General features: G+C 40.5%; 1 long non-coding RNA gene across 2 annotated transcripts in view; it reads left to right on the top strand.

The window, feature by feature from the left end:
* The window catches only part of LOC132398617 (uncharacterized), a 62,546-nt gene extending 42,180 nt beyond the window's left edge, over positions 1–20,366 (top strand). The window contains exons 4-5 of one of the 2 annotated variants that reach the window (XR_009513726.1): positions 13,180–13,249; positions 14,358–20,366. This is a non-coding gene — a long non-coding RNA (uncharacterized LOC132398617). Of the gene's footprint in view, positions 1–535; positions 2,165–13,179; positions 13,250–14,357 lie in introns of those variants that run through there. The other variant, XR_009513725.1, reaches the window with a different exon arrangement.
* Positions 20,367–23,226: the final 2,860 nt, after the last annotated feature.

Genomic DNA, 23,226 nt, shown 5'->3' with positions numbered 1-23,226 from the left:
AAATCAGGTTGAGTAACACAATGGTATGTCACAGCATCCTCTAATGGTGGAATGATGAGCACTACAGCGTGCTGCAGCATTGACACAGGAAATTCTCATTGAAACATTTGCTAAATCTTATTTTTTCCCCATTAAGTGTCAACAGCAAAAACAGCATCACATTGTGCCAGAAGTGAGATTACTGAGCAGATTAATCACTTTGCCTGCCATGTCAGCCTTTTGATAAGGTAGATAGTAAAAAATTACATGTACAATACTGTAAAATAATCCATTTGATGATTAATGGTTTGCCTGAAATAGATTGGCCATTTCAAATGCACTTAAATTTGTTAGTATTTTATGTTAATTGATCAGGAATTTATTAGTATATTATGTTAATTGATCAGGACATTGTCCGGTGACGTGCATAAACTTCAAAGTATGGTAGTGTATTGCAGGCGTGATAGAATGACTGTGAGTGTGGTTGGTGCGAAGAAATATCTGATTTTGAAGAATATTTATATCCTCAAAGGGCTGCTTGTTTCTTTGCAATCAGGGACATTACTGACATTTCTCCATGCGTGAAGGCTGAATATTGTGACCGTTGTTAATTGCTCCACAAATGGACGAACAGCTGAGCTTAGATCAGCCCAGAGTCTAAAGTAAAAGAATACATCTGTTTTTCATCCTTGGAGAACGAAGAACAACAACAACTGGCAAAGGGGCTCTTTGATCCAAATTGAGCCGTCAGGACTCGAGAACCCTGAACGTGCTCTTCGTTTTTGTTGATTTTGAAGGAAAACTTGGCAAAATTGTCACAGAAAAGAAGAATAAAAGTCAAGTTAAGTACAGAAGTATATATTCAAATAAGTTCAGATCACCTAAAATGCCGTTGATTTCAATATGTTTTGAAGAAATGAGGTTAATATACCAATGGCTGGGCCTTTTCCGTTTTGTGATGCAAACCTTTATCACATGTCAGCATAGCTGGCCACAGCACAAATGATTCCATGGTTAACGGGAGGCAGGGAGCAGCTAATTGATGTCAAGCAAATTTCTCAAATCTTCTTCCATTTTGTTTTTCCAAGTATTTCAACCCACCACACCCAACAGCTTCTCATCTGTTAGATCCCACTTGAGTCCCAGATCCCACCAGCACTTCTTTCCAGGTAAACATTGTGTGATGGTAGTCACCTTTGGCCGTCTGACCTATACAGTTTATTACCAGCCTGTTCATTTCAGCAGAGAGAAAGTTCTACTTTGGGGCTTTGTTCTCATTTCATCTTGGTGGCCAAATTGTAGAATCTCAAAAAGGCATTGCCACTCAGCTTGCCAAAGTGCTGACTGAAAACTGGGCTAGTGCAGCGGTCAGAGAGATCAGCAAGACGTGAAAGGGTCATGGATGTGATACATCATATGAAAATGGACATAGAAGACCTTCATCAGTTTTATTGCATTCTAGTGGTTTACATCTTCTCCACTAGCACCAAAAATAAGAAATTCAACACTTACCTCTAGATGGCCCGTATGGACACAGATCTGAGGTAGCTCTGTATCTACACCCTCCAACCAGTCTGGCCTAGGGTGTTTATCATTTACTCACATCTCAATACTCATCTTCCACATTCTAAGCAGCTCAAAGCATGAAACATCCAGGAGTTTTAAACATCTGGCTGTAAACTGCTTTGAAAATGAAGCTGCTGTGGTGAAATACATATACCTGTCTGGACACGCCCCCTGCTGACTGCTCCTGTGGCTCCTCCCACAGACCCCGGTATAAAGGCGATCAAGGTCTGAGCCCGGCCTCTCAGTCTCCAGGATGTAGTATGGTGGTCACTCACTGCTTGTTCCTTCTTCCAGTCAATAAAAGCCGATATCTCGCCTTTACGTCTCAGAGAGAGTTATTGATGGTGCATCAGCTGGCCATATTAATGGCATGATCTTACTGATTCTGAGGAAGTTTTACAGGTGTGATGAGATGATTCCTCTTGTGGAGGCATCTAGAACCAGAGATCATAGATTCAGATTGTGGGCAACCCCTTGTAGGCTGATGAAGGGCTTTTATTTTCCTTAGAGAAAATGGACCTTTGAAATTCTGTGTACCAGAGGGCTTTGAGTCAAAGGTTATATTCAATGCTGAGGTGGGCAGACTTTAGGGGAATTAAGGGTTACGTGTACTGTTGAGGACAGGTTCATCAGTATGGTGGTCAGGCTCAAGTGACCTTCTCCTTTGCCTTTTCCTTTTATTCTTCATTTAGCACTGAGGTCACTAACACACATTTGAGGTCAGCAGTTGTCCCTCACGCCAGCTGTGGCCAAGTGGTGAAATACCATGATTATAGTGGAGGAGGCGAGGCGGCTGGAGAGAAAACACAGTCATGAGAATTTTTAGAAGGTCACATCATTAAGCGGATACTTTCCACCATTTACCTGACCAAAGCCATATGACCTAGATCACCATTTTGCAAGTTGAGTTTATCTTCAGGTAGAACAGGTTTAAAATTAACCTGGAAAGAAAACACATGAATATTCTGGAAGCCTGATATAGTACCCTGAGATCAAGGAATGTTCAGGAAACATTGTGAGGAGGAGTGGTTGTTCTGGGGATTCATATGATCAGGAGTCATTGGGTTTCAGGTTAAATTATTATATTTCACGTTGGGTGTGGAAGTGCACAATTGAGCATGGGAAAGTTTTCAATAATCAATCATCAGGTCTCGGGTAAACTTCATTGACTACGATACTGTCACGGGGCAAAAGTCGGGCAGAACGGTGACGTAGCGGTTAGCACAACATTTTGCAATGCCAGCTGTAAGATAGGGTTTTGCTTCCTACTGCTGCCTGTAAGGAGCTTGTACGTTCTTCCTATGACTGTGTGGGTTTCTTCCCTCATTCCAAAGACCTATGGTTAGGGCTGGTGTGTCGTGGGCCTGCTCTGTCGGCACTGGAAGCAAGGGCAAACTTGCGGCTGTAGAGCAAATCCTCGCTGATAGGATTTGATGCAAATGGGGCAACTCACTGTTTGCACATGCAACAAATAAAGCTAATCTTTAACATTTTCTTGTGCTGGGATTAATGTGTAAATTGGACACTTCAGTAAAAATCAGATTTGGGAAGCCAATATGCATGTGGAATGCTTAAGTGGGTTACACTCAAACCAGAAGAAATGAATTATTTCCGGATAATGGATACCAATGGAAGAAATGACATTGGATTTTATATAGTGCTACACCCCAGTGTAGCTTAACTTCTCTCTGCTGCTGTGTTGGGTTCTGGACAGAAATCTGTTTTCTCTGGGGCCAGTTTGAATTTCGCTGCTGGCTTCAAGCCTTTAATTGCTACTATGTTACAGCAAGGCTGTATATTGAGCTGGGTATAAAACACGCAAACCCTGTTTCCATTTTGTTCTCGTCCACAACCAACAGATCCAGAGTCACCAACCCCAGCACACAATCCTCCACCCTCATTTCATGTAATCCCCCGCAGATGACTAACCACTCTGAGATGTGACCCTCCCAAAAAATCATCGGAACTTTGCAGTTGTCCCTCTTATGAACCTGTGGCATTTAGACAGCACTTGTACTGGGGAATCTGCCTACAAACCAGCACCAGCTTTGACTTGGTTAATGGAGAATATTAGTTCTAAGGGAACAGAATGAGTAAAAGGATTGTTCAGGTTTGTTTAATTATTGAGGTTTGTTAAATGGATTTAACGTTTCTAAATGTATGCAGCCATTTCCAGGTAGAACAAAGTCCATCAGAAAATTGGTTCTGGCATATTCAGGTCCGATCCACGTTAGTGTATCTGCTCTTTTCCCAACATTAGACACGTCTTCGGAAGGCCCAAATTTGCCCTTAGCAAGTTACGCTGAGCAGAGAGCTGTAACCTCAAAAGAGAATTTTGTTATGCATTCTCAACAAAGCAGTTAACAAAACCCATTGGGATCAGCAAGGAGGAATCAACTGAAGGATCTCTATTCTCAAGGTATGAGCTGTGTCTTCCATACCTGCTGTCATGGAAAGTGTAATATTGAGATCCGAAACTCTTCTCAGTGGTCATTTTAGCCAAATCCGGCAAGTTGGGACAGCAGGAAGGACTTGGGTTGTGGTTTAGTGTGGGATTCAGGGTGGAAATCACTTTAATGCTATTTATAACATCTCCATGTCTATTTTCCAGCATCTTTGCAGGTCACCTGATTCAGTGTTCGCGCTGTATACTTTGGCTGTTTGGTTCACCAAAAATAGTGAAGTGCATTTTCTAGGCACTATAGCTTTTTACTGGTTTGGCAGTCAGAGGGCATAGCCTAGCTGGATATGCAAGCTTTCTATACCGTTTCTCATGCAGGCCTTGTTTTATTCCAAACACCACCACCCCAGTCGCCCTTGACCCAAATCCACTTTCAACATTTTCCATGATATTTGTGAGAGAAGGGTCAGGGCTCAAACATTAGGATTGGGGCAGTCTTAGTCAGGACATTGACCCCAATAGATCAGTAAAAGGAAAGTCTGTACTGATGGCACAGGCTAGGAGCTTGCCATAAAAATAAATCTGGGGCTAGAAGTGATTGCATTCATGTTCTGTCTTTAAAGAGACTTCATCCTGGCCCTCTAAGCTACCTACAGTGGTAGTGTAGACCATTCCATGGTCATACCTTAAACATTACTTCTATTATGCTGGTACCTTCTTCCCCGTGTACGTCTAATTGTTCTATTCATTGCAATTTTGCAATTTTTCCCTTAGTTTATCTGAGCTAAAATTAATTTCTGAAATTCCTTCCATCCTTTCCTTCTCCAGTTTTTGCACTCAGTGTCCCCTCGTCCTCGGTGATTTCTGTCTCCCTCTTACTCTGCCTTGCCTCTCACTTCTAGTATTGTGAACATTGCAAATTGTTTCACAAGCAAGCAGCTGCACCCAGCCCAGGGATGAGTGTAAAAAAAGACATCTGTTTTGTACCCTAGAGAAGCTAGAACAGTGGCAGTTGGCAAAGTTCTTTCCTGGAAAGCACTGAGCAGTCAACTACCAGGAGCCAAGTAGATGATGCAACAATTTCTCTTCATGTCTGCTGTTGCTGCCATTTCAATTAACGCACTGAAAATTATACACATTAAGGAAGAATAAAAATCAACTTAAATAAGATGGTATATTCAGATTAATTACCTCAAGTTACTAGGAGTGAACATTTTCAATATCCTGGCTTGATCCAACCCCATTGAAGATTTGGCCAAGAAAGTTTCACCAGCACTTTGATTTTTTCAGGAAGCTAATATAATTTGACGCTCACCATTTTTTATTATTACACCAAAGGAATCATCCTGTCTGGATGCATTGCAGGTTGGTACAACAACTGCTTTTTCTATGACTGTGAGAAACTGTGGGGAGTTGTGCAATTTGCCCTCCATGGACTCTATCTGTACCTTTATGTCTCAATAAAGAAGCCAACATAATCAAAGATCGCACCGACCCCAGACATTATCTCTCAAACATCCCTCCCTTCAGAAGCCTATGGACTCACTTTCAAGGACCCTGCAACTCATACGACTTGGGAGGGTTTAAACTAATTTGGCAGGGGGTTGGGAACTGGAGTGATAGGGCTGAGGATGGGGCAGTTGGTGTACAGGTAAATGCACTGTGTAGTGAGACTGTGAGGTAGGACAGGCAGATGACAGGGCAAAATTGCAGCCAGCGGGATGAGTTGTAGTGTAACATGGGGGGGAAAATGAAAAGGGTAATGATTACAGGATTGAAGGTGTGATATCTGACTCAACACAGAATACGGAATAAGGTAGATGATCTTGAAGCACAGTTAGAGATTGGAAGGTATGATGTTGTGACCATCACTGAGTCGAGGGCTGAAAGAAGATCATAGTTGGGTGCTTAACATCCAAGGGCACATATTGTATCGAAAGGACAGGAAGGTAGGTTGAGGGGGTTGGGTAGCTCTCATTTAATTTTTGTTTAAAAAAATAAAATCAAATCCTTGGAAAGAAGTGACATAGGATTGGAAGATGTAGGATCCATAAGGGTAGAGCCAACAAACTGTAAGGGTAAAAAGACCTTGATGGGAGTTATATACAGGCCTCAGAACAGAAGCCAGGATATAGGAGTCAAATTACAATGGGCGATAGAAAAGGTATGTAAGAAGGGCAATGTTATGATAGTGATGGGGGATTTCAATATGCAGGTAGATTGGGAAGCACCAGTTGGCCCGAAACATCAACTGATTATTCATTATCATAGAGCCTGTCTGTCCTGTTGAGACCCTCCGGCATTTTGTGGGTGTTGCTTTGGATTTCCAGCATCTACAGAATTTCTTGTGTTTATATCTTTGATAATAAATTTACTTTGAACATTGAACGCATGTACCACCACTCACGGAGAGCTTTAATCCTAGACTATAAGACTATTGAATAGTTCCCTAGTACAGTAAGATGAATTTTTGACCTCACAATCTACCTCGTTTTGGCCTAGCACCTTATTGTCTACCTGCACTGCAAATAAATGTAACACTTTTTTCTGCACTCTGCTGTTGTTTTACTTTATACTACCTCAATGCACTATTGTAATGAATTGATCTACGTGAATAAAATGCAAGACAAGTTTTTCACTGCACCTGGGTATATGTGACAATAACAAACTAATTCCGGTCACCCAAATTTAAGTCTAGTCTGATGAAACATGGTTGACGTGTCTCTCAAATATACTTCTTATTGTGACAGAGGAAATATGGAAAATATTTGTGCACAAAACAAGTTCCTATTAGCTACAATGTGATAATGATCAGAAAAATCTGCATTTGTCAGATTGATTGAGGGATAAATAATGGACAGGACACCAGGATTAGCAACTCAATTCCTCTTTGTCCAAGGATACGTATTGAAATAAAAGGAATTTAAATTTTCCTTCCATTCCTACCTTTATAGATGTGTGGATCAGGAAGTACACAGTTTTTGAATCACTGATCTATAAAGGTAGGAATGGAAAGAAATTGGAAAAAGACTTGCTGGGAAACTCTATTTTTTCCTACTTATTGGCTTCTGTTTCTAACTGGCCCACATCTCAAGTAAAGAAAATGATGCAGGCAAATTCTTGCAGTTGACCATGTTTCAAAGGAAACATTGTAATTTGCATTTTGCGCTCATTGGCTATCAAGAGAAAATCTGCAGATGCTGCAAATCTAAGCAACACATATAAAATGCTGGAGGAACTCAGCAGGCCAGGTGGCGTCTGTGGAAAAGAGTACAGTCTCGGCCAGAAATGTCGACTGTATGTTGTTCCATAGATGTTGCCTGACCTGCTGAGTTCCTCCAGCATTTTGTGTCTGTTGCGTAGAAATTTACAAGTTTACAAGAGCCAGAGGATTAGTAGATCAATCACCTAGCTGATATTAGACCATAAGATATAGGAGCATTATCAAGCCATTTGGCCCATCGAGTTACTCTGCCGTTCTATCTTGGCTGATTTATTATCCCTCTCAATCTCACTTTACTGCCTTCTCTTGATGCCCTGACTAATCAAGAACCTATCAACCTCACTTTAAATATACCCAATGAATTCCACAGATTTACCACCTTCTGGCTAATGAAATCCCTTCTCAGTTCTGTTCTAAATGGACGTCTCTCTATTCTGAGATTGTGGCTGTGGCCTCTGGCCCTAGAATCCCTTACTTGGGAGATATCCTTTCCACATTTACCATATCTAGATCTTTCAATATTCAGTAGATTTCAATGAGATCCTCCTCATTCTCTAAACTCTAGTGGGAACAGCTCCAAAGCCATCAAGTACTTTCACTAATATTCCTGGAATCATTCTTGTCAACCTCCTCCAATACCAACACATCTTTTCTTAGTTAAGGGGCCTAAATTGGCTCACAATACTCCTTGGACAATACTCTTTGGTCTAACCAATAGCTTGCTAAAGTTCAGCATTACTTCCTTGATCTTATACTTTAGCCCTCTTGATATTAATGCTAACATTGCATTTGCCTTTCTTACCACCAACTGAACCTGTAAATTAGCCTTTAGGGAATTCTGCATGAGGACTCAGAAGTTCCTTTGCAGCACTGGCTTTTGAATTTTCTCCCCTTTATTCCTTCTACCAAAGTGCATGACCATACATTTCCCTACACTATATTCCGTCTGCCACTTTTTTGCCTATTCTCCTAATCTGTACTAGTCCTTCTGCAGGCTCCCTGCTTCCTCAACACTTCCTGCTTTCCACCTATCTTTGTATCTTTGTGAACTTGGCCACAAAGCCATCAGTTCTTCATCCACATCATTGACATATAACATGAAAAGAAGTGGTCCCAACACTGACCATTGGAAAACATCACTAGTCACCAGCAGTCTACTAGAATAGACCCCTTTATTTTCACTCTTTGCCTTTTGCCAGTCAGTCAATCTCCTATCTATCCTGTAATACCATAGGCTCTTATTTTGTTCAACAGCCTCATGCATGTGACTTTGTCAAAGACCTTCTAAAAATCCAAGTAATGAACATCCACTGACTCTCCTTTGTCTATCCTGTCTGTTATTTCCTCAAAAAATTCCAACAGATTTGTTAGGTAAGATTTTCCTTTAAGTAAACAATGCCGACTTTGGCCTATTTTTTCACGTGTCTCCAAGTATACCAAAACCTCATCCTTAACAATGGACTCCAACGTCTTCCCGACCATTGAAGTCAGGCTAACTGGCCAATAATTCTGTTATCTTCTGCCTCCCTTACTTCTTAAAGAGTGTATTGACATATGCAATTATCTGTTCCGCCAGAACCATTCAAAAATTAGTGATTCTAGAAAAGTCACTATCAACGATTCAACAGTCTCTTCAGCTACCTCTTTCTGAACCCTGGTGTGTAGTTCATCTGGTCCAGGTGACTTAGCCATCTTCAAACCTTTCAGATTCCTAAACACCTCCCTTGTAATAGCCACTACACTCACTTCTGCCCCTCTGACACTCTCAAATTTCTGGCAGTCAGCTCGTGTCCTCCACAGCGAAGCGAAAACCTGTTAAGTTTGCCCGCCATTTCTTTGTTACCCCTCCCCCACCCCCTTACTACCTCCAGCATAATTTTCTAGAGGTTCGATATCAACTCTCACTGCTCTTTCACTTTTAATATATCTGAAAAACTTTTGTTATCCTCTGTTATATTATTGCCTGACTTAACTTCATGTTTCATCTTTTCTCTCCTTGTGGCTTTTTCAGTTGCTTTCTATTGGTTTTTATAGCTTCCCAAGCATCTAACCCCTCACTATATTATATGCCTCTCTTTTGTTTTTATGCTGTCTTTCACTGCCCTTGTTTGTCTCATCCTCCCCTTAGAATATGACTTCTTCTTTGGGATGTATCTATCCTCTGCTTCTGAATTGCTCCCAGAAACTACAGCAATTGCTGCTCTGCCATCATCCCTGCTGGTGTCTTCTTTTGTAAAGTCTTTCTGATATTATTCAGAAAGTCTTTACAAAAGCTAGCAGACAAATTTTAAAAATACATTGCTTGTTTAATAATAATAATTTACATAATACATTGGGGTGCCCAGGGAGGGATAGCTCCTCTGCTGAATTGGCTTATAATGACCAGTCTGGGGGGGTCAGTGAGCTTCACTGGAAACTCAGCCCTCCCCTGTGGCTCCAAGTAGCTATTTGCATGTGACAGCAGTCTCACCTTAGTACACCGCTTCAACAGGTGGGCCAACCAGGTGAGGATAGCCGCCGGGCCTGACACCCCTTTGAGATAGGGTCCTGCCTGTCCTGGCATGTGAAGTCAGCTCTGGCTGACTGGGTGGATAAGATCTAAATGCGAGGAAGATGGTTCTGCAATGCACTATGGAGAGTGAAGGACATGATGAGGCACAGAAGAGGTCATTTTCATCCAATGCAACCAAAGACGACCCCAGTTGGGACAACCACACGTACCACTGGAGTCAGACTTCCGAGGCAGGAGAATGGAACTGGTGCAGTGCAATGGCTTTTACACAAAACATTTTTGTGCAGCTTTCCTGTCATCTTCAGATATGACAGATAGCCACTGTAGTGTTCTCGCACAGGTGTAAAACTCTGAACTAAACACCAAGTATAAACTGGAGTCAATGAGGCGCGATCCCAGTAAGATTAACCGTTTACTGTTCACTCTTCCACATTAACGTATGGTGAAAACTGTTGATAAAACAATACAAAATATATACAGTATTTGTTTCCTTCTTGGCATCACATTTACATCATAAATACTTGCAAAAATAAAACTATGACAAACTATATTACATTAAAGTACAACATACAGTCAGAATCTACCTACACCAACAACTTCAACACAAACTATCTGCAACTCTTTAAATAACAAAGAACATAAACTTTATCAACCGTCATTACTTTTAACAGAATCAGCGTTAACATTTTTACTTCAACATATCGATTATCTTATGAACTTACGGCATTGCTTCTATGATGTTTCTAGTGCGTAGAAAGAAAACTTTTCTCACGCTGATCCTGCACACACAAGCCCTCTCCTTCCCATTTCTCCAAACCGGTATTTTCCCACTGGACACAGCGAAACCAGGTGTGACGTCATTGCATGCCACGATATATCACAGACAACGAATTTACTTTCAACAACCTTAATTTTAACTAGAAAACAATTACAAATGAATTACCAAGGCGAAAATATAATAAACTAAATGAATGCCTTAAGGGCAACATAACCACCATATAACATATTGCATATATACAATCTATCGAAAGGTTTTGGAGACTTACAAATGTGGAAAAGTTTGGATCAATGTTGTCCACTTTTTCAATTACTGGATATGCCTGTCGAAGTGAGGTTTCTCAACTGGCAATGAGATACTTGGGCTGTTTTCTGAAGTGAAATTATGACTTACGTTTTCTACGTGGTCACAGGAACTAGCCAATGCACTTGGGTGACATAACAAGAAATAATATTGTTTACTTAATTTAAATATTTACCTTTTAAGAATGGTAAACTAATGTAGTTTTATTTGTATATCTGAAACTGAGTTTAGCACAAAATATGCAATTTTAATGCGATTGCCTAATACAAAACCTGTGAATAACCTGACTTTAATATAACAGAAATGACACTGAAGCACTCTGTACAGTGAATTACCAGCTCTTTGCACTACAATGAACTGTTTCCTCATCTTTTAGATATTTCTTAACGCTAAGCAATTTAAAAAAATATGCGCACTCAGCTTTGGGTCTAAAATGAAGTTAATTTGAACAATAATTTGCAAATGGAAGAAATAGGAAGAAATGTGTTGTGTTAATTATTTCAATTTAGGAACCTGGTCAGTCTTGAGGGAAAAGTCTGTCTGTAGGTTGCTGAAATCCAGCATCCAGAAGCTTAAAATTATGTGAGGTTTCCCATTGGTGTGGGTGAATTAAGTTGAAATATGTGAAATAATCAGTGCTCCACCCACATTTCTCTATCAGGTAGCCATTTCCTAGATTTTAGCTGGTACGAAAACTTTGTTCCTCGTTTAACAACTGGGAAAGCTTCCTTCAGATTTTGTCTATTCTCCACAGCTTCTGTTGAATCTAAAATTAGTACTGCAATCTCAACAAAATCCTCTCCCAGCTACTCTGCTGTCACCATTTCTCAGACAGTCTGAAATTGTTTGAGCGTATGTCTGGAATTTTTGGCACGTAGTTCTCTGAACATCTTGAATGATCTTTTACTTCACATGCTCATGAAAATAGATTGCACTTCCATTACTTTAGTCTGCAAATTATTTCTTATTTGATAATGTAATTGTTTGATTGCAAGTTTGTATTGCTTTACGTTTTTCCTTGTTCCTAATCTCTGTCAGAGCATCATGAAGAATCTCATGCAATAATGCTAATCAGACTACATCACTCCTAATGTATCTTTACTAATTGCTTGCTTACTTGGGTCCTTAGCTCCTTGTGGAAAATAGGCCATTGATGACCTCCCTTCTCCATTACCCTCTGAAGTCGATGGCATGGTTGGAGTTCATCAACACTTATGGTAACCCATGGCATCCACTGTTAAGGGGATTGGCCTGCACAGCATCACCAGAGCCCTGTTGACTGGCCTTACTCATTTGCACCTCTCATGATGGGGACGTAGGGTTGGACTTGAGCCCTCACAAAGCAAACTGAGAAAAAGTAAAGTGTCCCCGCACTCCTGATTCTCCCAGCACTTGATTCTGCCTCAGAATACCTCTAAGTTGTGATCTTATTGTGGTGAACTACATATACCTGTCTGGACACGCCCCCCCCTCTGCTGACTGTTCCTGTGGCTCCTCCCACAGACCCCTGTATAAAGGCGATTGGAGGCACTGCTCCTCCCTCAGTCTCCAGGATGTTGTGCGATGGTCTCTTGCTGCTGACAGTGCTTTCTTCCAGCTAATAAAAGCCTTTCTCTCCCCTCACGTCTCTGAGAGTTATTGATGGTGCATCATTTATGTTGGCCATGTCGTACTTTATTGAGCTGAATTTGTAATGATTTAGCAGTGTAAGAGTTACACATATATAATGCTGCTGTACCCTTACAGTGCTATTTGTTCTCCACATAAAATGGAAATATTCTTCTTTGATGTAACTACAGATTGCATTTCTGGTAGCTTATTTGTACAGATTTCTGCAGTGCTTACAGTTTGAGGTAAAATATTTCAAATTACTTAACAGATGTACTAAGAAAGATGTATACACAGGATCACAATACTGTACTTGTTTAAAGCTGAGCTATAAACAGGAAATACTGAAAGCATGCAACAGAGCAGACAGAATACGTGGAGAGAAGACTCCATGTAATGCCCTCCACTTCACCATTTCCCATCTCGTTTTCCCTCTCTCATGTTACCTCCTTGCCAGCCCATCACCTCCCTCTGGTGTTGCTCTTCCCGTTTTCCTTACTTCTATTGCCTTCTGTCTCTTTCACCAATCAACTTCCTAGCTCTTTGCTTCATCCCTCCCCCTCCAAGTTTCACTTATTGCCTGGTGTATCTCTCTCCCCTGTTCCCATCTTTCAAATCTACTCCTCAGCACTTTTTCTCCAGTCCTGCTGAAGGGTTTCTGCCCAAAACGTCAACTGTGCTTTTTTTTCCCATAGTTGCTACCTGGCCTGAGTTCCTCCAGCATTTTGTGTTTGTTGCTTGGATTTCAAGCATCTACTGATTTTCTCTTGTTTGAAACTTTTGTAGTTGATGATCTTTTTGTATGTTAGGAATCAATGGGAGAGTACTGACCATCGGGTATGCATGAAAAAGCTCTTTCTGTGTGCTGTGTCCATAAATGTAAGTGCAACTTTAAGAAGTGAAAGTATAATGGTATAAATTTGATACTTTTGTATTAGAAATTACTGTTAGTTCAGACTTGACTGCCTCTAATAAAGGATGCTTTGTTGATAGCTCTTCCTCTGCTGTCCAACACAAAAGAGCCTACAGGCAATATATTACATTGATGCAATGATCAGCTGGGATTAAATGTGTCGTTACTGGATTTACACAATACTCTCATGAAGTCTGGGCAGATTGGAAATTGGATGAACAATACGTTCCTTTTTAAATTCAGACCACAATCAGCTCATGCGATAAGCTGGAAGGTTATGCTCCTGGAAAGGAGCAGTTCAAACGCATGCAAGATGTCTTTCTGGAAGTACAAGTCTGCCTGGTATGGGGTGGGGGGGGGGGGGGTTAGTGGCAGGGACACTGCACAGGATAGAGAAAAGCTGCAGGTTGGAGTAAACTCAGTCAGCTCCATCATGGGTACCAGCCTCCTCAGCCTCCGGGACATCTTCAAGGAGCGATGCCTCAAAAAGGTGGCATCCATCATTAAGGACTCCCAACTCCCCTTCTCACTGCTACCATCGAGAAAGAGGTAAAGAAGCACACAATCTGATTCAGGAATAGTTTCATCCCCCTCAGCCATCAAAATTCGGAATATACATTGAACCTATGAACCAGCGCCTCTTCCCCAGGGCACCACTGCTCAGTACAAGAGGACCTGGCTTTAAGGTAAGGGGAGGGAAGTTCAAGGGGGATATTAGAGGAAGGTTTTTCACTCAGAGAGTGGTTGGTGCATGGAGTACACTGCCCGAATCAGTGGTGGAGGCAGATACACTAGTGAAGTTTAAGAGACTACTAGACAGGTACATGGAGGAATTTAAGGTGGGTGGTTATATGGGAGGCAGGGTTTAAGGGTCAGCACAACATTATGGGCGGAAGGGCCTGTAATGTGCTGTATTGTTGTATGTTCTACTACCTCACTACTTTTTTCTCTTTATGCACTACTTACTTAACTTTTTCTTTTGTGTACTACTGTGCTTTATTGTTACATATTGCTGTTGCATAACACCAAATTTATGGCATATACCAGTGATATTAAACCTGATTCTGATTCCAGTTTTGAAGTAATAACAGGGATCTGAACTGAATTCTACAGTAGCACCATTGAGAGCATCCTGACAAGCTTTGGCATGGGAGCAGCCGAGCACTGTGCCTGCAGAGCCCTTCGTATTATCAAGGAGCCCACACATCCATTCAGCATCCTTTTTGACTTTCTACCATCAGGCAGGAGACTCTGATGCACAAAGACAAGGATCGTCAAAATGGGAAACAACTTCTTCCCTTAGGCCATGAGGCTTCTGGATTCCCTGCTGCACCACATTCTAAGTGTCACTGGATAATTTGTACTGTGCCCTATAACATTTAATTTATGCACTTTATGTTGTTTAAATATGCGTAATTCATTTGTTGATTTAATTCTTACTTCCATAAGTTATTGTATGTTACATATGTGTTATGTGCTTTATACCCTGGTGGGGAGAAACTTTGTCTTGTTTAGCTGTACACATGTTTATAGTTCAATGACAATAGACTTGACTTACCTCTAAACTTTAATAAGGAGAGACACTAAGAGTCAAATTTTAATTGTGAGGTTGGATTTCGGTTATATTGTTGGCAACTGATTTTAACTTAGTCATTTTAAAAATGTATAATTTCCCCGTTGTCATTCATGATTCTGGAGTGAGCCGTAGGGACAATTTACCACACTGAAAGATAAACTAGGCTGAGATTTCTCACCTGTACTTATTCCTTTAGATGCTGCCTGGCCTGCTGCGTTCCACCAGCATTTTGTGTGTGTTGCTTGAGGTTTACATGGTCAGTGATGTGAGAAAATAACTATTGTGAGTGGTATCCAAATCTCTGAGGTGGCTGCTCACATTCTATATATATTGTAGTCATCACCAAATGAGCATATTCTATTCACAAGTAGAAATACAGTTGCTACTTATGTACGTTGCTGGTTTATTAATCCTTTCTCATCCCTCCTGCATGTTCCGTACTCATTTGCATTTCTTCCATCTTCTCTGCTAAGTTTGCTGCGGGTAAGTGGAAAACAAGACAATAATTTAAAATCCTCTGGAACTTTGTTACAGTTTCCAAGAACCACCCTGCAGATAAGCAAGTTAAAACTCGAGCTCTCGGCATTCCAGAGAACTGCAATCTCAGTACTGAGCAGGCCCTTTAAAGTCCCAAAAAATTCATTAAAAATATAAGATTATATAAACCAATAAGGCAAGTGACTGGATAGGATGAATTAAACTCGGCATAACGTCTGGTAATTTATATTGTGCTTAAGAATGTATCAAGTCATATGGCTAAGTGAAATCTTGTGCTATATTTAAGTTAATTCTTAAAAATTTAAATTTAATAAAATACAACTTTAATGAAATGTAAGCCTAGCTCTCCTTATACAGTAAATATTTCTTTAAAAGTATACTCTATGCCAGTTGCACATATTTAAAATACAAAACAAATATACAAGAGCTGATTATTTGCAATGAATGGTTTTGTGACATTTTCAATGTAGGAACATAGTCAAGCTATGGCCAACAGATGGCAGCATCAGGCACTCCCTGTCACGCTTCCCCTCTCAACCACCCCTCCACCTCCATAACCACACAACCAGCAGATTAACTGTTGTCACTGAACTTCAATGCTCAGAAATAGTGACCATTTTGATGATATTGGAAATTCAGGATTCTATTGTGGAGCAGGGGAGAAAACAGATGAAAAAAACCCTTAAAACTAGGAGTTGAATGTATTTGTTTCTAAGTGAAATTAGGAAACTGTTTTATGAATCACCGCACTGTAGCAAAGACAAGTTTAAGCAACGCAATTTGCGGAAAATACTCACAAGGACGTCACCTTCATTGGATGGTTCAAATTGCTGAGAGTTTGGATAGACTGGGTCTGTCTGCATTGGAATGAAAGAGGCTGAAAGGTGACAGAGTTATATAAAATTATGAGAAGCATCGATAGATAGTCACTGACTGTTTCTCACAGAAGAGGTATCTAAAACTAGAGGCATAGCTTTAAGGTGAGAATGAGGAGTTTTAAAGGAGAGTTGAGGAGTAAAATTTTCACACAAAGAGTAGATGGCACCTGGAATGAGCTGCCAGAGGAGGTGGTGGAGGCAGGAACAGTAACAACATTTAAGAGGTAGCTGGACAAGTACTTGAAGGAGTAGGGCCTTGAGCAGGAGTTTCCAACCAGGGATCCCGGGACACCTTGCTTAATGCCATTGGTCCATGGCATAAAAACGGAACCCCTGTGTGGTGAACTACATATACCTGTCTGGACACGTCCCCCCGCTGACTGCTCCTGTGGCTCCTCCCACAGACCCCAGTATAAAGGCGATTGGAGGCACTGCTCCTCCCTCAGTCTCCAGGATGTTGTGTGGTGGTCTCTTGCTGCTGACGGTGCTTTCTTCCAGCCAATAAAAGCCTACCTTAACTCACGTCTCCGAGAGTTATTGATGGTGCATCACCCTGGCAGAAAGGGAAATAGAACTAATGCAGGCAAATGGTATAACAATGGATGGATAAGCATGATGGTTGGCATAGATACGATGGTCCAAATTGCCTGATTTTATGCTGTATAACTTAAATGAGCAATTATAGAACACTACAGTACAGTTCCGACCCTTCAGCCCACTATGTTGTGCCAACCTTATAACCCACTAGGAGAGATCACAAGTCCATTAACCGGCTGACTAGAAATCCTCCAGTCAGCCAAACATGAAATATTTTTCATATCTTACCAAATGTAATATATTAAATATATCTGTTGGTCAAGTTTGCACTTATTGCCCATCTCCAACTGTACTTGTGGTGGTGAGCTGCCTACTGATAAAGGCATTCCCACAGAGCTGATTGGTGGGGAGTTCTAGGATTTTGATCCAATGGTGACGAAGGATCAGGGTGAGTTGGAGGGGAATGAGCAGGTGGTGGGGTTTCTATGTGCCTGTTGTACTCTTCTTGGTATTAGAAGTTCCTCTTAGTGCAAAACCTTTTTACTACTTTTGGACTCCTAATTTAATTCTAGCTTACACCATTTCCCTCTTGATTTTCTGTTCTTTCTCAATTTCTCAATAATTAAAGCAATGAACTGCTAGCCCTCTCAGATGACTTAGATGTCAAATTGGGAAGAGAAGCCAAAAAAAAAATCAGGGGGACATCTGTCAAAAACTGGAATACACACTTAGAGACTGTTTCCCCCATTTCTCCTAGGGACATGGCTGATATAGCCCAGCCACAATACTTATATCTGGTTGCTGGATGTATCAGGATGTTTCCTGGATTGTAGAACGCGCCTCATGAGAAAAGGCTGAGCAAGCAAGTGCTTTTCTCTTTGGAGAGGAGGAAGTTGAGAGGCAACTTCATAGAGATGTATGAGATGATAAGAAGCTTGGCCAGCCAGCGCCTTTCTCCCAGGGCGTCAATGGCTAATACAAGAGGACATACTTTTAGGGTGATTGGAGGTAAGTATAGGGGATGCCAGAGGTAGGATTTTTACTCAGAGAATGATAGGCGCATGGAATGCACTGCCAGGGTGATGGTAGAGGTGGATATATTAGGAGATTTAAAAGGCATCTAGGTAGGCACATGGAGACAAAAAAATTGAAGGGCTATGTGGGAGGGAAGTGTTAGATTTACCTTGGAGTAGTTTAAAATGTCAGCCTGCATCATGGGCTGAAGAGCCTGTATTGTGTTGTAATGTTCTATGATTCTAGAATCTAGATATCTGTAAATTGCTACTACTCTATGACAAGAAGACAGGATCGATCATAATTTTATTAAGTGGCAGAGCTGGCTCAAGAACCACAAGGGCCCACGTCCAGTTTTATTTCCAATGTGCTGACACTTAGTGGCCACTTTATCAGGTGCCTCAACTGAGTGTACGTTCATGACCTGCTGTTATAGCCTACCCACCTCACGTTTTGATGTGTTGTGCATTCAGAGATATCTCTCTGCACAACGCCACTGTTGTAAGACATAGTTTTCTGAATTACTGTCACCTTGCTGTCAGCTTGAACCAGTCAGGCCACTCTCTTCTGACCTCTCTCATTAACGAGGCATTTTCCCCCACAGAACTGTCACTCACTGGATGTTTTTGTTTCTTGCACCATTCTTTGTAAACTGTAGAAACTGTTGAGTGTGAAAAATCCAGATGATTCATAGCTTCTGAGATATTCAAACCACTCCATGGGCACCAACAATCATTCCACAGTCAAAGTCACTTAAATCACATTTCTTCCCATTTTGATGTTTCGTCTGAACAACAACTGAACCTCCTGACCATGCCTGCATGTGTTAATGTATTGAATTGCTGCCACATGACTGGCTGATTAGATGTTTGCATTCATGAGCAGGTATACAGGTGTACCAAATAAAGTGGCCACTGACTGTATAGTTATTAATGAGCAATGGCAATTTGTAATATAAAGAATGTCAGATGACAGATGAGGAAAGAAACATAACAGAATAACATGATCTTGGATGTCCTGTTGCTGCAAGTTCAAGGGAAGGGGTTCCCAACCTTTCTTATGCCATGGACCAATATCATTAAGCAAGACGCCTATGGACCTTAGGAGGAGAGTTGTTTCAGTGTGGGCTATCCCGTGCAGAAGATAACTTCTACTCTACAACAAGAGGTGGAGGTTAATGAACATCAGGACCCTAATGAACATGGACAAGAGTGGGTAGAGTAAAATTAATATTGAATTATGCTTATTAATATCATAATAGAGCTGGCCTTGGCTGATTCAATTTTGTGACTAAAAGCATCAGCTTGCCTGTTTATTAGAATGTTAGATTTTTAAATGATTTTGAACTCTTTCACTGTATTCATGTGATTTTTTTTTACAGGTCTTGTGATGCATAGTTCAGTTTCCCTCCAAGCACTTTGCTTTCTCCTGTCTGGTATTCCACACAAAATGTTACAACTATTTAAGTTGGCATAATTAAACATTTTAAATAAACCACAATACCAATTAAACAATCAAAATGATTTTAATTAGTCTTCAGATTGCATATAAGAATCATTTCTTTCTATAAAGTCAACTTTTCTCTTTTTACATTCTTTCAGAGACTGTGCTGTCCAATTCTAATTGCCATTGAAATGAGTCACCTTTTGGATCATTTCAGAGACGCATAAGATTCAACATACTGCATAGTGTCAGGAGTGGCATATAGGCCAGAGTGCATAAGATGAAACTGGTGAACTAGATTGGTTTTGACAACAAATAGTTGTTTCATTGTCATGATTAATAATTCTGTTTTGTAAAATTGCAGATTAATTTAATTAACTAAATTTAAACTCTCCAGCTGCTGTCAGATTTGAAGTTATGTCACTGAATCATTGGTCCATATCACTGGATTATCTCCATATCTCATTTCTACACTTTCTTCATGTTATCTCCCATAATTTATCTGCTTGTTACTAGACTCCTAGATGGAAATCCATATCCTACATACTTGATTGTCATCCAGGCCAATATTTAAAAAATAAATGCAAACAGTTGGGAGATTGCAAAAACATTTTAATTACCCTGTAGAGTACCATTTTAACACGGCAAACTTCTTAAAAACATGAGGAAATCCAAGCAACACACACAAAATGCTGGAGGAACTCAGCAGACCAGGCAGCATCTATGGAAAAAAGTGAACAGTCGATGTTTCAGGCTGAGACCCTACATCAGGACTAGTTGTTGATGGTTTAAAATTGTTAAAAGAGAACTCTTTGTTTAAATTAAAATTAATTAACGCAGCATTTTTTAGAAAGTGACTTTTAGTTTAAATTAATTTCCACTTGATATCTTCAATGATGAATTCATTGCAAAGCCCTAGAAAACAGACAGAGATAATTTTGTTACAGAATATTGAAATGAATATTGATGATCTTGTAGTTTTACTGGGTAAGGTTTAGAAGAAGTATGTAACTGGATTTACTTCTAATGCAATCATATTTTATAACCAGGAAAATTGTATCAGTAAAAACCAAAATTTTATTCTATATTATCTGTCTGTATTAAATTGAATTCATTCTTAGTCCTTAGCATATTTAGTGTCAGTCCTGAAATAAAAACATTAAAAAAAAGCAGGAAATCCTCAACAGGAATTTTGTGTTATTATTTCTAATGAAACCCCCTGGTTTCCTTGGCTACGCAAGTCTAGGGCAGATACTCTGCGGTCCCGCCAAACTCGTGAGATTGAAATAACTCTCCCACCCCAAACCTGGGATTTTGTCGATCAACACGTACAAACAAGCTGGATGAACTCAGCAGGTCGGGATTCTGTGGATGCCGTCTAATTTGCTTACTGTTACAAATTATTGCCACAAAATAATAGGCTGTTGCACTGCATACAATTAAAGGAATCATATTTATGAATCTTAACTAAAGGATTAGTAAAGAAAAACTAAAAGAAAAGGGTCCATTTTAATTAAACAGTCCAGCGTGCACTGGTTGGAGCTCAACGTTTCACTATATTTACCAATCCCCAATCGATCTCGGAACTTGGCTATTTGGGTTCATCGTCCCGCACGGGGTTGAATTCTATGATCTGTTCTCTCCAGCATCTTCTCTCTTCATCTCCTGCTGAACAAAAGCTCCAAGCCCAACCTTAGTGCCCGTCACCATAAAAACCATCCTCCAGTTCTACCATCCTAAGTGGATGGCACACATTCCTCGTCATCAACGATAACCCAAACAGACTGAAAGCAGAACAGACTGCTCTTACAGAACTGCTAAATTAAATACCTACGACATAAAAGCAAAAAAATGTGAACTGGGGCATTACACCAATTTCTAGCAACTAGAAGTTTTGATTTTTATTGTCTCTATCTGGTCGAGGAGTTTTTGTCTCTCTATATTAAGAAACAATTTCAGTGATTACAGATTATTTTGGTGGACTCTCCTGTACCTTTAATCTTTTTAAGTAGCTGTGAAAAAGTGATGTGAACTCTATATCCTTGTTTCTCCACTAGCTAAAAGTTGGCCTGTCGAAAGTTTCTGCTGGTTGGTTAAAATGACAACTTAAGTTCAGAGTACATGAGGTCAATGTTGGCTTTCATTTGAGGAAGCCTTTAAATCCCTTTTACTACTTTGCAACTGAAGCTCATGTCAAGAATTCAGTGCTCAGTGAAGTAACTTCAGGTCACGTGACTGGCTCTATAAATGTGCCGTCCTACGCCAAAGGAGGGCGAGGTGTTCTTTAACACGATCACAATAACTCTACTGAGTTCTAAGTCTCAATGGTGAGAAACTTCAGTCACAAAATCCCAGCCTCGTTGTCTTGCACTTGCATAATGGAGGACATGCCGGGGACATGAGAGACAAAGTAGTTATGGGCATCTTCATGGAAGGAAACCAATTCATTGTCAGTAACTACAGAAGGATCTCCCTGCTGTTTGGCATGAAAGGGTCACCAATCGGGGCCACCTCAGTTGTCTCAGTGGCTGAAAAGCTGCTCCTGCATTGCAGTATGGATCCCGTCCATCTGGAGGACTTGACCTTCAACGCATGACCACTCCGAGAGAAGTGCAGGTCAATCAGTGTATGTGGCTTTCATTCCTTACTGGAAATTTTGGCTCCTTCAACAAGGGGAGACTGTGGCGTACATCTCCCAGGTTTGGCTCCCCATAGAAATTTGTCTCGATCTCATTTTAGTTTCATGATAACATGACGCTAACCACAGCATCAACTCAGAAACAGAACCAGAATAGGGCACATTATCCTCAATCCTGAGTGGATACCTGAGAAGAAGCAACAGCAAGGGATGGACACTTGAGGAAAGAAGGAGGAAAAAGGAGAAATGAAAATAAAACAATTTTTAAAGAAAGATTAATATATATTAATGAAAAATAATTGTAAACAAGTAAAGAACAAAAATCGATATCATGCAGATGCTGCAAATCTGGATCAAAAGCTGAAAATTCTAGAAGCAGTCAAAAGGACAGGCTAGTCAGTAACTCCATTTCACTTACTGCTGATACTGCTGAGTGCTTCCAGCATTGTCTAGTTTCATTAATGGACTAAAATAAAAAAATGTGAAGCATAAATGTAGAATCTAAATTAAGGGAATGCAATGAAGTGTCTCAAAATAATGGAGAGTTTTTTTTATCAAAATAAAAACAGAAAATGCTAACCAAGCAGCATCTGTGGTGATGGAAACAGAGTGAATATTTCAGGTCAGTGACAACTTCAGCCTTGTGGTTCCATTAATCACACCTCTGCTCTCACTGCCTCCCAGCCAGAGCAAGGATAATATTACCCTTGTCTTTGCCTTGCACTCCAGTGTTCGATGTTCAAAGTAAATTTACTATCAAAGTCCACAGATGTCACCATATACAACACTGAGATTCCTTTTCTTCTGGGCATACTCAACAAATCTCTAGAATAGTAGCCATAACAGAATGAATGAAATACTGCCCACCTAGGGGATTCAACCAAAGTGTAGAGGACAACAAACAGTGCAGATACAGATATAAGTGAATAGCAATAAATGTCGAGAACATAAGATGAAGAGTCCTTGAAAGTGAGTCCATTAGCTGTAGGAACGTCTCAGTGATGGGGCAAGTGAAGATGAGTGAAGTTATCCCCTTTTGTTCAAGAGCCTGATGGCTGAGGGGTAGTAACTAATCTTGAACCTGGTGATACGAGTCCTGAGGCTCTTGTATGGTATCTTCTGCCTGATGGCAGCGGCAAAATGAGAGTACATCCAGGGTGGTGGGGATCCCTGATGCTGGATGCTGATTTCCTATGACATTGTTTCATGTAGATGTGCTCAATGGTTGGGAGGGCTTTACCCATGATGGACAGGGCCAAATTCACTACCTTTTGTAGGATTTTCCATTCAAGACATTAGTGTTTCCATACCAGGCTGTGATGCAGCTAGTCAACATACTGTTGTTGTGTGAATAAAATT

This window comes from Hypanus sabinus, chromosome 8 (genome assembly GCF_030144855.1).
Source record: "Hypanus sabinus isolate sHypSab1 chromosome 8, sHypSab1.hap1, whole genome shotgun sequence".
Taxonomy (NCBI): Eukaryota; Metazoa; Chordata; class Chondrichthyes; order Myliobatiformes; family Dasyatidae; genus Hypanus; species Hypanus sabinus.
This window is presented reverse-complemented; position numbering and strand designations above follow the sequence as displayed.